General features: G+C 36.9%; 1 protein-coding gene and 1 long non-coding RNA gene across 8 annotated transcripts in view; one reads left to right on the forward strand and one right to left on the reverse strand.

Moving 5' to 3' along the window:
• The window catches only part of LOC145674346 (uncharacterized), a 51,140-nt gene that overhangs the window by 25,952 nt on the left and 7,569 nt on the right, over nucleotides 1-17,619 (reverse strand). The window contains exons 1-2 of one of the 7 annotated variants that reach the window (XR_014128900.1): nucleotides 9,147-9,273; nucleotides 8,479-8,612 (exon numbers count right to left, since the gene is read on the reverse strand). The exons of 1 other annotated variant lie outside the window; for it this stretch is intronic. The gene's annotated coding sequence lies outside the window, so the exon portion shown is untranslated. 5 more of the 7 variants (XM_081744279.1, XM_081744283.1, XM_081744282.1 and 2 more) reach the window with 5 other exon arrangements.
• The window catches only part of LOC145674181 (uncharacterized), a 93,629-nt gene continuing 86,256 nt past the window's right edge, over nucleotides 10,247-17,619 (forward strand). Inside the window, exon 1 of the long non-coding RNA XR_014128877.1 lies at nucleotides 10,247-10,330. This is a non-coding gene — a long non-coding RNA (uncharacterized LOC145674181). The remainder of the gene's footprint in view (nucleotides 10,331-17,619) is intronic.

Genomic DNA, 17,619 nt, shown 5'->3' on the forward strand with positions numbered 1-17,619 from the left:
CCTCTGGACACCACTCATGTTAACGTATAGAGCTGAAAAAATATAATAAATACTAGGGTATACGCTGAATGTTTGTACAAAATTTCAATCTTCTAACTTCAAAAGTGAGCCCGCCAAAAAATAATGAACTTAGGTGTAACAAAAATATATTTTTCCCTTTATGACTTCATTCAGTTATGACGTCGTGACCCCCAGATGCAAAAGCCCCCACGAAACATGTTCTACAATGCTTCTATGCTTGAGAAAATACAAAAAAACCCGAGGTAAAAAGCTTTATTAGTTCATTTTTAAGCCCAAAAAGAAGACATTGTTTCATGAGAACTATAGTTCCATAAAATTTAAAAGGGTTAAAGCAGTCCTGTTTCCTCTTTGCACTAATGATGTAAGCATTACATCGAAAATGAATGCAAAAGATCACATTTTGTAATGCAACAAGGTAAGATATTTAGATATTTTAATTAGTAAGTATGCATCTCATCCTTATTCTAAGTAATTAGAAATGATAAATTAGTTCAGACAATTGAGCAGGCATAAATCCTCCCGGGCAGATACAAGATTGAGGCGAATTAAGATTCAAATTCAACAATATCATCCAAAAATTGTTCAGCCGAATTTGAACATTCTTGATACAAGAGTAGACTTTCGGCTTGGGCGAGTTCATACATTTACACATTCGTGTTAGCGCGGAAGTCCAAAGAAGGTTTACCATGAAAAAAAAAAAAAAAAAAAAAAAAAAAAAAAAAAAACCTCATGCCCACTCCTTGGTTGTTAAAGTACAATAGTAGTCTGTCAATCCAGAACTAACTGTAAGAACAATGAACTGGAAATATCGAGCTATCTGCACATATTGTCATAGATACATGGGAAAAAAATTGTACAGAACGTGCCGTAGCGTCGTGTACATAATTAGCATGTTGACATTAGAAAATTAAAATGATATTGCGAATGATTATTTCAGATAATTATTTATTACGTGTAATACTTTTATATTACGGAAATATTTTTACAATGTATTATTTCATTGATTAGATCACAGTTTAGTACCCTTTCAGCATCGACGCTATATGAGACATAGGATCAGAGCCACATGAGCTCTTACCGCGAATCGAACCAATGCTGAAATCAAGAAAAATTAAAAGGAATTACTAGTATTACATCCCACAGATGACTTTTTCGCTAAAGAAGGTGGATTATTAATGATTGTTTTGAAATTATGTATGTATGTTAATACAGTGAAACCTCCCTTAACGGACACCTCTCAATAACGGACACCTCTATAATACGGACAGATTTTTTTGTCCCGGCAAAAATATACGTTCTCTTATGGAACAAAACCCTCCCTTTTACGGACACTCTCAGATACGGACGCGGACAGTTCTTTTCCCCCCAAATGTTTGAATAACCTCTTCATAACGGACAGGAATTGTTTTCGGTTCTGCGATAGTCTTCTCCCCATAAGTGTATCTCTCATGAGTTCAGACCTGGTGAATCATCAAACAGAACAGCTGAACTTGAATTTTTTCCCGCAATAAACTGCTTTCTGGCGGAAATCCTAGAAAATTTTCAATAAGCAATAACACTCATGCAGGGTTAGTCGTAAGGCCAGGAATTCTATGCGAAAGATCTTCCCTTCCCTAACAAATGTAATCCTTTTCGTCTGGACCTTTCATCTTTACCGACAATTTCATAGATAACAAAACAAACATTGTTTGTTTTACAATAACATTTTCAACGAGCAATGCTACCTTTCTCTTACTTTTTTGGATTTTTTTTTTTCTCATGATACTGGAAAAGTCTGGGTTGGAGTTTTCCCGGCTTCCTTTTTCATTTTCTCTAAAAGGATATTCTTTGTGATTGGGCCTGGGTCAATAAATATGCACCCCCAATAGCTTCCCTTTTCATCCATTCTGCAAAGAAGATGCCGCGCCAGTACACAAACACACACACACACACATGTTTCTTCTGCAATCGCACTGAGGATTTTTAGAGGAACACTTGCTAATGAGTTTTATTACCGTTGTAGAGGAAAAGCATGCCTTTTTCGTTAAACATTGCCCAGCAATAATAGGCTATGATTTAATGGAAATGAATTTCTTCTTCATCCCTCCCAGTAATTCAAATTGTACTAAATAAGACTATTTTCATATTGAATTTTACGTATTTACGCCCATACATAATGTATTTACTGTATATTCCTGCATACAAGTGCCCTTATGAGAACTTAAATTTCTGTAACCTCTCTATAACGGACACCTCTCAGTAACGGACAAAACTTCATGTCCCATTGGTGTCCGCTATTGAGAGGTTTCACTGTAATAATTAATGACTGTTGCATTTGAAATGACTATGTTAGAAGGAAAGGGACAGCCCAGAGTAAACCAATGAACACATTGTCCACAAAGAATTTCCATGCACGGGGATCGAACCAGAAACCCCTAGGCCCAGAGGTGAATGCTCTACCACTGAGCAACATAGTCCTTTCCGCGGCGAGGTTGTATATACAAAATACACAATGTTTGAACGTATATGACATATACAAAACAACTCTCGTGACAGAAATACATTGCCGTAAACACTACTGTAAGTACACAGGATTATCAAATGGTATATTATTTCCTGTAGTATAGGAGGCGCGATGGCTCAGTGGTAGAGCGTTCACCTCCGGTGCTTGGGGTCCCTGGTTCGATCCCAGCTCGCGCCATGTGGACTTTCTGGTGGACAAACACTGTGCTCGTGGGTTTCTCGGGGTTCTCCCGTTTCCTCCCACTTTCTTCATTCCACCATTTCATTCATCTCTTATCATCACCGTTTACTTTAGCCTAACCGGCATAACCGTGGGACGTAAAACTTAAAGATTTCATTTCACTTTTCTTTCCTATAGTAGCCTATTTGAGGCTTTGTAGCGAACACCGTGTGCGGAACCGTTATAGCGAACACTCCCAGCAGACGCATCCCCGCGCGGGCCCACCTGCTCCGTTCCTATTCTGACTCGGTTAAATAGCATTATTACTTCAGTTGCCACCTAGCAGAAGTTGGTGTGTTTTTTGCACAGTCTTTGTAACACGTCCGAACGTGTACTTATACCCGTAAGGAGCGACCTCGTAAAGTCAATCTGTTCCAATGAATGCAACGCCTATCCTAAGAGGGGCTGCATGGACCAGTGGTAGACAAACGCCGTGTGTGTAAATTTTATCTGAGTTTTCCCTTTTTCTACCACTTTCTTCATTCCACCAATTCATTCATTTCTCACTGTCAGCGTAGCCTTTAGCTTGGCCGTCATATTCGTGGCACGTGAAACTTATTTCATTTTTCTATCCTAAGAAACAACTTATAAAATTTCGTAATAAAGTGATGGATATAATAGGATAACACATCAAATTTTCCACTGTTTTTGCTTGTATGCATATCCTCCATCGTTGGCGCTTTTCCCCTCTACAGACAAACCTCATGTAACATGGGCCCTCCCTCTCTGCTTGGACTATTACTTACACTTTTTGCTATTAGTGGCCACCTAGCACACATCAGTTAGCGGTTTTGGATTTTATAGTAGTTTTTCTGGCATATCTCGTATGTATTTGTATTTATAACGGATAAGCCCTCGTAAAGTAAATCTACACCTAAAAATACAACATAAGAAATAATTTTTAAAAAATATTACGTGTACATTTCGTCAAGAAAGATCTAAATACCGTGCAGGTTTACTTCTGGAACACCAATCGAAATAATTGTAAAAAAAAAAAAAAAAAATCACTAATTTCCTTCTTATTGTACCATAAAAGATTTGCGCTGGGCAACACGAAAATATCTCACTTGTAATCAGGGTTGGCAAAAACCATGGTTTTCTTTGGGTTTACACTCGGTTTTTTTGAATTAAACTTTTTTTTTTTTTTTTTTTTTTGTTTAAGTGATTTGCTCTATATATTTACATCACATATGGACAGAAATAAATTTGTTTCTTCTCGGTGTTAATATGCAATAACTGGGTTATGCTGGAAGGGGTCACATAAGCCTGAAGCAGAATCCAAACCGCTTCTCTGCTCATCCGAGAGAAATTGTCCTCCATTTGAACGCGAAACCAGGGCTAGTTGGCCACAAATGCGATACGTCTGCAGACTCACTCACGAAGGACTCCTGATAAAAATACGTTGTACTGATCTTAACATACTTGTTAATATAATTGTCAAGTCTTTTCAGAACAAAAAGATAAACAGTTGCACAAGTGAAAACATTATACAGAACTAGCAGCGTTCACCCCGCTTCGCTGCGGTCACCCCGGAACGCAATAAACTTTGTTACTTAGATAATTTTTACTTTTTCGCTTTCAAGTGATATGATAAAAACCATAGAAGATTGCATTAAATGTTAACATTATATCGCCTGTCATTTATGTTAACCCGCCCCGCTTCGCTGCGGTCACCCCGGAACGCAATAAACTTTGTTACTTAGATAATTTTTACTTTTTCGCTTTCAAGTGATTGCAGTAAATGTTAACATTATAGCGCCTGTCATTTATGTTAACCCGCCGAGTGACACGGTCATGCGGGTTGCATATAAATACGTTTATTTTTACCTATGATGATCTAACAAAGGATTTGTACGTTATGGACACTTGAATGGTCAATTATCTCAAGACACTGGTAATTAAAAATTAAAGTGATATGATAAAAACCATCTAGGGTCCAAATCCTAATAACCCCCCAAAAATAAAAGAAATTGGTTCAGCCGTATTAGCGTGATGAGGGAACAAAGGATTTGTACGTTCTCTTTTATATATAAGATTACATTACATATGGACAATTTCAAAATACTGCAAAGTACAGAAGAACTCATTTCGTCCAAGTGAGTTCACTACGACTTTCAATAATCGAAGTTAAGGAAATACAACTTAATTTGCATATCATGGCTCTGAACCATTTATACATAGATACTAAAGATACTTCAGATTTCAATAAATGTCTCTCGTGGGGTTTGTATAGCACCTCCCCCCCAAAAAGTACGGCATTTCGATGTATTTTATCAATAGTAAACATTATTAAAACGAAACAATATTTAGAATTTTTCTTTGCAATTACATAACAATAATAACAAACTATTAAAAAATCACAAAAGAAACATTCATAAACCAATAAAAAAAATACTTTTGTAGTATAATCACTTTGAGTAATGAATAATATAGGGAGTGAAACATGATAACCCACAAACGTGTGTTGATCAAGATTTTACGAACACTTACACTTTTACGAACATTTTTCGCTTTTGGTTTAAACCAGTAGGCTTTTCTGAAGAAAAAAAAAAAAAAAAAACAGCTGGTTTAAAACAACCAACACGGCTTATAACAGAAAAAATTCGAGGCCACCAGAAGTAATTGTTGTAAAAGTAGAGTTCCTTTACAACTCATGCATAAATGCGGCTTCTAAATGTATGGCATAAAAACTAGTGCAAAAACACAAACCAACCTCTGCTAGGTGGTCATTAAAAGCACGAATGCTACCTAACACTCAGAGCAGGTTGAGGCTGGTGAGCTCGCAGAGTAGAGCAGGGGTGCATCTGAAGTGAGCAGGTATGTCAGCGGTGGTGGGTACACGCGAATGCAAGGGTAGTATAAAGAAATAGGTTTCTGGCAATGATATGAGTTCAAATTACACTTGTCATGGTTTCATACCAGTAACACTACAATAGAAATATAAAATAGAGCTTGGCAAGATTTTACTTTGACTCGGACAGTGGCTGCAACCGATTCATGTAACCCCATTCCCGGAGCATTTTAGGTATCAGATTGAAGTTGCTCCATCCATTCGTGGTATTATCATGGGTGTAAAGGTAGAATAAAACGAGCCTTGCGGGGATCCTACCCCCTTCGCACGCTCAGCTATGTTTCGTAACGTAAGTAAATCACTTTTTGGGTTCACTCGAACAGATGATTTTACCAAATATAAAATACGACGTAAAACATTTTTCCTGAAGGAATGAGAGTGTGAATATAAGTAACTACTGTCTTTTTACAACAGCATATTGAAACGAATTTTGAGTGATAGTGAAAGTATTGTATGTGGAAGTGTGATGCAAACCCTCCCCCCCCCCCCGTCGCTGACGTGCCTGCTCCCTACGGACACCCCTCCTCGCTGTCTCTTAGGGCCTCTGTTGTGCTCCTTCCCTGACTTGGTTACATAGCATTTGTGCTTTTTAGTGGGTACCTAGTACAAGTTGGTTCATGTTATTTGCACTGTAGTTTTTATGCCATACGTCCACACTCCTGAAGTCAATCTGCACGTACTAATAGAGCTCCTAGTTTAGTGCATACTCTGCTAAAAAAGATATAAAGCTCTAACGTAAACTGAAAATGTAACAAATATGTCATAATTTGGTAGAACCATCTGCTCGAGTAATGTCCACTTTTTTTTATCCATAAAGTTTTGTATGAAAAGTGGCGTATATACCACATGACTGCACCAAAGGCACAAACAGTTCCAGGAAGTGCCTGAACCTGTAAGAACTGACTGAAGTCACTGTCCGAGTCAAAGTAAAATCTTGCCTACAGCTTCTATACATTGTGAAGAAATATACCGCATCTAATAAAATCTTCTTTCTTATGCACTCATTTTATAAGTCGTAAAACACTTGTAATGATTTTATACGGTGAGGTTAAGATGGCCAGAAGACAATGATTAAAAAGCCGGACTTGATGAATCTGTAAATTATATATGACAATTCAATTCATTAATTGCGTTAGGCATTTTGGCACAAGCAAGCTGGAAAAGCTACATTTACATGTTAAAATGCTTACTTGATAGATATTTCCCTGCTCCTCCAGCAGCTTTGAATTGACGCTTGTTCTGAAGAACTCTTTAAATGTCATTGCACGTTCCATTCTCACTTTTTCGTTGAAAGTTTATATTAACTTTCAGTTCGGACTTAACTCTAGAGATATTAAGTCAGTTGCGATCTTTTGTCCAGCACTCATTAATGAAAATACCCGTTCGCAGTAATTATTACTACTTTGTATGGAAAGAATATATGAACCGACTTTGGAACTCGAAACTTTCCTTATTTTACAACTTACAAAAATGTATCGATAATAATTTGGAAATTCTGAAATATATGAGACTGAAGCCACCGATCCATCCGAATAATAGGTTGAATTGAGTTGATTTTGATTTTAACGTCCCGTTCAGCAGCGAGGCTATACGAGACGTGGACCTACTGATTAACATGGAATCCTAACCACATTATCTCCCGTCGGGAATCGAACTCGGGTCTCCCACGCCATAGCCGCGTACGCTAACCGCTTAGCCACGAAGGAGCTTCCATCAGAATAATGGAAGTTAAACATAATGAGGCAACTGAAAAGGAGGACAAATGGGGGGAAGGTTCTAGAACACATGTTCCTCTATATAGATTAGTAGCTAGGTTGGTTCCGTTCTATACCAAAATTTAGTATTTAATTCGCAGTATTGCCGAGCGAGCCTTAGCGAGTGAAGGCGGGTTAGAGCCGCGCAGGTCACGTTGCTTTCTGTCTTTATTACAGCTAAATGAGAAGAGTGATCTGTGTTCTAGAACCTTGTCCAAATGGGCATCCAGCTCGGCTACTAAGCTGGACTATCCAGCCAAAACCAGGACATCAGCCCACCCTAGGTGAGGTTCTGGAACACAGGTCCCCCTCCCACTAAGCCGTAATAATGACAGTAAAAAACGTGCCCTGCGGGGCTCTAAACCTCCTTCACTCGCTAACGCTCGCTCAGTAATACGGTAGCATGTGAATTAAATATTAACTTTTGGTACAGAAACCAACCAACCTAGCTAGTAACCTATACCTGTGTTCTAGAACCTCCCCATTTTATAACCAACACTTTTAAACCTAAAATACAGCTATATTACTTCATATTTAATTTTGTCGCTTGCAGAAATTTGTTCTCTATGTCTTTTCCAGCAAAGTCCTGAATTTCACATGTAAATCTTACAAAATGTGGCGTGTCAAAACTACAGCAGCACCGTAAATACCGTATATATCACAATATAATGTCTAGTCCTGGATTCTTAACCTGCAAATATCCTGTCTATTAATGTTAATAGGTATGTCAGAGGTAAGATCCCTATACATTTTTATTTTCCCCTTCTGAAATAGCATTAGACATTTCTATTGTTTCACAGATCTATCTTTACAGAAACTAGGACAGCACATCGTATTTATGAAGGCAATGAAAATTATCCAATTCGCCCCTAGAGATACAAATTTTTAGTGCATGAACGCATAACGGGGGGTATTTAAGTATTGCACGATTTGCATCGTCTTACCGGTTGCTGTATTATTTATACGACCTAGTCATATATTACATAGGGATGTATTCCATATCTCCACTAACATAGGTATAATAAGCCTGATACATATACTATATAATTACTCTATAACGTATAATCTATTGCATAAAAGATAAGAGATGTATTTTAAATAACATTTTTAATTTTAATTAATCTACTTACCTTTCAATGGCATCCATATTTTAAAATTTCTTGTGGTCAGTGTTGACACGTGATTTTGTTTTACCATATGTGATGTCTCAGTATCATCTACGTTCGGAAAAATAGTAGTACGTCATGAATATCTTAAGATTGTACTGGCAACGATGAATTCCCATGGTGCAATTTTTTGTTGAAAAGGAAAAAGGACGTGTAAGAAAACATTATATAAGGTATGTTTTTTAAATCACAATAATAAAATGATGTAAAATTTCAATTTCTTCAATAAAAATATCAGAATTTCGTGTAAGTTTACAGCAAATTTGTAAGAATATATTGAATTTTGTAAATTAACATAAATAAGTGTATACAAACTTACAAAATGAAGGATAAAACGAAATTACCCACACATTTTGTAAATTAAACTACAAAAATTTTTTTGAGTGTAGTCCAAATATCAAGTTCATTTAGACCAGAAAACATGCTTCGTTTTTGGAATTATCCGCTGGAGCTTATGCTATAGTATTGACATGGATTTTTTTCCGCCACCATAAATACCATGATTCTACCCAGCTCTGAGATAAAAGTGTTCTATCACAATCATGTCCAGTAGGCGATATTGCCAATAAAATACGAGATTGAATATAATGATGTAGGTAAGTACTACAGTAGACCCAAAATAACGTGCTTACTAATCAGAAGACAACGCACGACGTTTTAGAGTAGGGCCTGTTCAGAACAGATGCAGTGAGCAATACCTCTTCCTTAGAGCCAAGTTATTATTTTTGCGTCTACTGAATAAGGTTGATTCACAATACGTCACAAGTGTGTTTTGATCACGTGGCGCCGGTAAAAACATCCAAGGCACATCAGCAGCATTTGTAGAACATATACAGGCTACCTGAAACAATGTAAACAAATAACATTTTTCTCTCAGTGTAGAATTTGATCGTCTGTTAGCAGTCGTCGTAAACAGTGACACTACAGGACAAGGAACTTATAATGAAATCAAAAGAGTACTTTCTGTCAACAATATTTTGATGTCTGATATTGTAGACTGCTCTTTTGATGGTGCTGCTAACTTGAGTAGGTGCAATAAAGGAGTTGCAGCATTACTGGAGAAGGATAATCCTGAATTTTTTTACACCCACTGCATTGCTCATGCTCTTAATTTGGTTATAACAAATTCGGCTAAGCAGATCCCTGAAGCTGCAAACTTACTGGGTGTGGTTCAAACCAGTGTTGTGTTCCTGTCTGAATCCTACAAAAGAATGGAAGCATGGAAGAAAATTATTGATGTAAGCCAGAGGGATATGACAAACTAGGAAAACTTCAGAAAGTTGGTGTAACACGATAGTGGAGCAGAAACAATACACTGAATGTGATAATCGACACTAACGTGTTTGCTACGAAACAGAAAGACAAGACGAGGACGACTGTCCATCATCATCAAAATTTCTTTCATTTTTGTTGTTCCTCAATGATGTTGTACCGGACAGGCGCTTTGATGCGAAATCAAAATTTCAAGCTGAGACTTTTCTGAATAAATGGACATAATTTTACATTGTAATGATGTGCTCTGTGTATCAGGACTTGTTTATAGAAACGGAACGTGTTTCGAAATACCTGCAGTCTCACGGACTGGACTGTCTTACGGCCTGGAGACAATTTGCAGCAGCTTCAGAAGAAAATAGAGGCGAAACAAGGTGTATGTTTAATGCTTTACGAAAATGCAAAAATATTTTGTGAGAAAATAAATCAACAACTTGCGCAATCTGGTGTAGAAATAGAAATGGAAGACTTTCCGATCAGAAGAATCTCAAAGAAGAAAATGCCAGGAGAGCTTGCCGCAGATGAACTGAGAAAGAACGTAAATGTAAGTGAATATGATTTATTCAGAATTAAAAAAAAAATCTTCAACGAAATTCTGAATACAGCTGCTACATGTGTCAGTGATAGATATCAGCAGACAAAAGACTTACTGTCTGGACTTCAAATGTTGATTCCCAAGCACTTCTCGGAAATCAAGAAGAATGGTGCGCCTGCAGGAGCTTTCAGTGGTCTTGCGAAAAACTAAATATAAAACAGGGGGAAATATGCAAAGAGCTCCAGCAGTTGTCTGTCGTGTATGGCACTCTGTCACAAAACGACCTGAATAGAATGATGCCCCTAAATCCATAGATGATGATGATGATAATGATTATGCACCTCAGCCTGCCATGCGAGATGGAACGCCTTTGGACTGGATTCACGGCAAGGGTAATAATGATGTTGGAAACACCTTGTGTAAAAATAGTTTGTCATGTGCAGTTAAAATTTTGAATCAATTTCTATGTCAGTCTAGTTGTTTTAATAATTTATACATTATATACAAATATGAGTTGTTTTTACCATGCACACAAGTGACATGTGAAATGTGCTTTTCAAAGTTGGTAAAAATAAATCTCAGAGCTAGTTTGTCTGAAGACATTTTGGACACATTTTTACTAACGAGTATGGAAAGAAGCATGTTAAATTTAGTGCTCGTGGACGAGGTTATTCAGGAACTCTGCAATTCATCATCTGAACTGAAAAGAATCTTAACTTTTTAAAATTATTAGTTGTTTAGTGTTCCAATAGTGTTTTCCATTTCCAGTAAAACTATCGTGTTCATTCTACAGCAAAAAAGTTATTTCTTTAAAGTTTTAGTTATTATATAGCAATACACTACAAATAACAAAATATTCTTTCAAGAGATTATGTTTCTGGAAACCTTGTGCTTTGCTGTTTGATTAAAACTTGCTGTGACATCAAATTTCGAATGACCAATGATAAATCATAACTTGGAAAAACTACCAAGTAACAACGAATGTATAAATTCATAACACAATGGCTCATCGCAGATGTTCATTGTATGCTATTTTAGAAATTGATGTTATAGTCTGAGGGCTCTCCTTGGTAACCGCGGCTTAGGCCCTAATATACCCGGTCCGCCCCTGTCGTCAATGATCTAAACTTTTATCACCAGTGTTAAATCATTCCGAGAAAGATGGCTGAAAAGGGTTTTTACCTCCTGGGTTGCATGCAACCCATCTTACTATGCTGAATTTCTGGTTACAAGATATTCAAGATATATTTTTCTCACGCGTTGCAAGATTTTATTTATTAAAAAAATAATTACTAATTTATTACTTTTAAAAAAATTACCGCATAAACCTTTGTTGGGAACAGTTTATTCGATAAGTGAAAACGCATTGAAATATGACCAATGGTTTTCGAGATAATCACATACAATCATACGTACATACAAACATACACATACAGCATATAGGTCAAACTGACAAGGAATGGACATGAACCTGTCATCCGGATATCCGAATCAAACCTAGTCCATTCGATAAACATAACAAATATATGTTCATGCACAAAAACCTAGGTACCATGGACAACAAAGTAAGTCCCTGGGCCCCATTAACCCTGTTAGTACAAAGAAAATCGTATATTCGCAGTGAAATAGCTATTGCATCAACACTGCTCATTGGAAAGTCATGGTTTATGCTTCTTTCTCTTCAGTATGAAGCAAGCTTTGCAAAAATGCTATGTATTGGGGCCCGTAACATAGCTGAACAGGGAAAATTGGGATAATGTCGGAAAAAATCCCTCCAGAAGTCCCTCCCATCAACTTTGGACCCCTCTGAAATTGCCCCGGGTAAAAGCGCACAATCCAAATGTATCTCAAAATATACTATAGGGGATAAGAAATGTGTGTGCCAAGTTTTGTATTGATAGACATATTAGGTATGAGAGGAAACCGTGTATTGGTAAACAAACTTTTCCCTCATATCTATTCGTAGTAGTTTAGGGCTAGGCAGCAATATTAACAATTATGAAATCGACAACTCTTTAGAGAGGAGAGGGGGCTTAGTGGTAGAGCGTTTACCTCTGATGCATGGGATCCGTGGTTATATCCCGAGCTAAGTAAGTTTGAGGTGGACAATATCGTGTCCGTGGGTTTTCTCGGGGTATTTCCTTTCTCCCCAACATTCTCATTCCACCAATCCTTTCATCATCATTTGATTGCCTTAAGCATCTAACTCCCTTAGCCTATAGGGCATAATCCTGTGACGTTAAATTGAAAGAAAAATGGCAACCGTTTTATTTATGTTATAAAAAATGGTATACAGTATAGACACCAGAATCTGTATGTCATGGCATGGTAGTGCATACCCCTATTTCTTTCAGACAATTCATTTCACATCTGGTTCAATTTTGCTGCATTTAGACATAAATCAGGTTCAACATCGAGGTGATTTCTATGTTTATTTTTCACGAAACAAAGCATAGCAAAATAAATCTGCTACGATATGGAAGCAGTTGTTTCAATACTTTTTCATCTGCTTTCTTATGTTCAGTAATTACCCTCTCTAAAACTACAAATAAGATCTGTAAATTCGTCTTGCTTCTCTTAGATAAGTTTATAAATGTACCACAGTCTAGTGCATAGTTTTTTTTTTGTTTTTTTTTTGTATGTGTGAGTTTTTAGAGTCTGATCTAGAGGAGGGTAATGCTATTCAGGTACTCAATGAGTCAACGATTACATGCACATTGAACTTTTCCTAACAGCTCTTCATCAGTGGACCCCAGAAATAATGTCCATTTTCGGAAAGTTGAGATAGTGCTACCTTAAGCTCGGTTTTCCATAGCTGCATTTTTTTTATAATTGCTATTTCAATTTTGTCTCTAAAGCCAAAAAAGAAAAAAAAATCCTTTAATCCACTGTCTTAAAGGCTGGTGTTCAGTGTGTTCAGATTTGGGAAAAATATCCGCTTTGTAGGCCGTTATGCACAACCAAGAAAATTATTCAACTGATCACATGGACAGTTAGTATATATCCGTTAGAAATAGTTGTACTTCATTGCTTAACTCAAAAAAATCTGCAGAAATGTTCCTTTGAATAATCAAAGTATTTGTACTGCGTAAGACTAATTGAGTAAATCGGTTTCCAACATCTCCACATAATTTTAAAAGGTTTCTGGAATTCAGGGAACAAACTTTATGAAAGATATGAATTCAAATTTTGCCCCCAATAATTGCATGCAGGTTTATTTCTATTGTTTGTTTTGGTTTCATCTATTGTTTAGAAAGTTTCGTTGTTAGAAAATTGCCTCCGAAGAGTAATTTTAAGTACTCTGAACAATGGATTTAAAAAAAAAACAATCAAGAATTACACGAATTACTTATACTGTAATTATCTATTTAACTTGTTTTTGGATACATTTTCAAGATTAGACTCTTGAATTTGATCTAATCATTACGAATATTGTTACTGCTTACAAAGTTCATTAGAAAAAGAGGAAATAGGTGCTACCATCTGTTGGTGAGAGCCGAGCATTTACACTCAAGACACTTCAGGACCGAGAATAACCAGCAAATAATAATAGTTTATCGATAGGTCTAATATAGACTAACAGTTTATCTTACATTCTATTTCTATGGACGCATAGTTAACATCACGACGATTCTGGTCTGAATTATGGAAGAGTTTATACAATGTTAACTAACTAACTAACTCTTATGGAGCCCGGAGGTTCAATGCCACGTTTACAAAATCTCTCAACTGACTTTTATCTTTAACCAACTGTATACAATTTCTATTTTGTATTCCTATTTCTGCGAGATCCATCTTAATATTGTCTTCCCATCTCCGTCTAGATGTTCCTAATTTCCGTTTTCCGATTGGTCTTCCAATTAAGACTTGAAAGCGTTCCTACTTACTTCACTTCTGGCTATATAACCTGCCCCCCAAAGCATCCTAGATTTGATGACCCTAACAATGTTTGGTAAACGGTATATACATATTGGTTTAGCAAAATTGAGTACGTTGTAAATTGTGATGTAAATAATGCCACGGGTCCTCTACAATTTGTTTCAAATACCCCAGTGGTTTACTGGCCGCGGTGGCTCAGTGGTAGAGCGTTCACCTCTGGTACATGGGATCTTTGGTTCGATCCCAGCTCGCACAAAGTGAACTTTGTAGTGGACAAATATCGTGTGCATGGGCTTCCTCGGGATTCTCCCGTTTCCTACCACTTTCTTCATTCCACAATTTCATTCATTTCTCAACTTCACAGTCTCCTTTAGCCTATCCGGCATGATCGTGCGATGTAAAACTTAAAGATTTCATTTTCTCCCGGTGGTTCGCGTACCACCAATTTTTAAACACTGCTCTGTCTATATATATATATATATATATATATATATATATATATATATATATATATATATATATATATATATATATATTGAAACTACAGAATGTACGAAACAGCAATCCTACTTCCAGTGGAAAATAGAAAAACGTGGCTTCGTATGCGATTTGATCTGGTGGAAAATCCATCTGTGTATACAAGTCGGTGGCTCTAAGCGATGTCTTTTTATGTGAAAATATGATAACAGACATACGAAGAAACACACACATACATTTATTTTGTACATTAGTAAAGATAATCTGAAAATAAGAAAAAAACGAAGATAGCAACCAGAATCTAGATCTGGAAGGTATTCACCAGGTTATGGCGTATGCTGATGATGTGAGTTTAATAGGGGATGACTGGAGAACAATAGAAAAAAAAGGAGAGGCCTTACTAAACGCTTGCAGGAACAAAGGTTTGGAAGTAAATGCAGAGAAAACTAAGTACATGGAAATTCGCCGGGATCGTAATACGGCAAATTATGGATGCTTCAAATTATCAAATAATACTTTCCACAAAGTGGATATTTTCAAATGTCCAGGATCAATATTAACAGCCCTAAACCATATTCACAAAGAAATTAAATGTAGACTAAAAGCAGGTAATTCGTGTTATTATTCAGTTCAAAATCTTTTGTCGTCGCGAATTCTGTCTAGGAATTTAAAGCTTAAAATATATAAAAGGATAATCGTGCCTGTTGTCCTGTATGGATGCGAAACAGGGTCGCTTAATGTAATGAAGGGAAGTAGACTGACAGTGTTTGAAAACAAGATCCTGAGACGAATATTGGGACCCAAGGGGAACGGCACTGGAGAATGGCGGAAACTTCATAACGAGTAACTGCATAATTTATACCGATTACTGAACATTGTTAGGATCATTAAGTGTAGAAGGCTCAAGTGGATAGGTCATGTAGCCAGAATAGAAGAAAGTAGGAACGCTTTCAAAGTCTTAACTGGAAGTTCAATCGGAAAATAACCATTAGGAAGACCTAGGCGCAGATGGGATGGCAATATTAAGATGGATCTCGCTGAAATAGCAATACAAAGTATATGAAAACTGGAACTAGTTGGTTAAGGATAGAAGTCCGTGAAGAGATTTCGTTAACGTGGCATTGAACCTCGGGTTCCATAGATCATAGAGTATACCTTAGTTAGTAAAGATAACCTTTGTTTTTGTAATTATGACGATCAGTTCTGAAGCTGGAAAACGTGAATTTTCTCTGCATCCGATTTGAATAGGGATACAGTCGATATGACGCATATTCTTGGACGATAAATAACGTCAAAAGCAAGTTTTGCTATCTCTCGCCGATTATACTCTATAGTAAACAATATTAAAACCGGAAAGGGAAGTTGATTATACAGCTGCCAGTTGCAAAGAAATAATAATGTTGGAAAAGGAAAATATCTTTGTGAAACTGAGTCTACCTCAAAAATCTGTATTCGCTATTTATTACCGTTCATCAGTCTCGAAACCTTAAATCGCAGATTTCGACCACTTCTGTTTTAAGGACTTAGAATTTAGATTTCTGGGCTGTCGGCATATATAACCATTTAGCCCGTCGCATATAAAGCATGACGTTCTTCGGCGATCACACTATCCAGGGGAAGGGAAGGAAAAAGGGATTGGGGAAGTCAGGCAGCGGCCTGGGACTTATAAGTTACGTACCACCCCGACATTTGCCTGGTGTGAATGAGGAAATCCCAGGAAAATCTCATTCAGAATGGCTGGCCTGAAAAAGCTTTTTACACTTTTTCGACCAAGCGCTTCCACCACTTTCATTTTAAATAGAGAAATAAATTTGAAAGAAGATATATCTTTAGGCCGCTGAATTGATTCCGAAAAAGTCAGTTATCGCTATCTATTACTGCGTTTATTATATTGTGATTAATGCTGAAACAGGAAATGGTTAAGTTTAGCACTTCCGGTTTGGATAAAAAGTTAATGGCGGAGATGGAGCATTTTGAGATAATTCTTAACCGATTCCGAGAAACCACTTTTCGCTATATTTTATCCTTCTTTTTGTCCGATATATGTAAGCCCCTCCTGGATTGGGTTGGACTCTGCCGGGCTGTAGTGATACCATGGGATTCAGTAGCTTATGTCAGCTTATCCCAGGAATCTGAGTAAGAGCCCAAATTATGGGGATAGGAATCATATGTACTCCTGTCAAAATGTAAGTAGCTCAACTGAAATTAGAATGTAGAACTGATTTTTAAATGCATCAAAAAGAAAATATAGACCGAATAAAATATTTTAAAATGGGTGAAATCTTATTATATGCCTGTCAAAGTGTTGGCAGATCAACTGAAATTTGATTGGAAAACTAAAATATGAATATATAAACTATATCATAAAGCAAATAGTCAAGATTTGGGAGGAGGCATGTGTACACCCCTGTCCTCAAAATTGAGGAGAGCTAACCAAAACTTGATTGGGACAACTAAACTTTGAACTAACAGCATAAGAAATAAATACTAGCAAAAGTATTAAAAAGCGGAAGTGTTATAAGCTCTACAATAATCTATGTCTGTCAAATGGAACTTGGATGGCAAATTACAATTTAATCATATAAATTATAAAGGAAAAAGCATATCCTATTTCCGAGTGTAAATTATGCGCCATTGAACCAAAGATGCAACTATTCAAAGAGGGAGAAGATCTCCCTTGTGGTTGAGCTGTTAGCGTACTAGACTTTCGCGATCCTATCTTGAGTCCCGGCGGAAGCCGATGTGGTTCCAATTCCACGTTAAACTGTAGGTCCATGTCACATATAACCTCGCTGCTGAATGGTACGCTAAACTGAAAAAAATCAAATCAAATTAAATCGACGAGAGAGACAATTGTTCCGTTTTGAGAGAAGTTTAAGTTAGGCATTTGGTGGAAAGTATTCAATGTGTTGCCAAACTGGCCAAGTGAACCTTCGAATTTT

This window comes from Thermobia domestica, chromosome 17 (genome assembly GCF_964235325.1).
Source record: "Thermobia domestica chromosome 17, izTheDome1.hap1.1, whole genome shotgun sequence".
Taxonomy (NCBI): Eukaryota; Metazoa; Arthropoda; class Insecta; order Zygentoma; family Lepismatidae; genus Thermobia; species Thermobia domestica.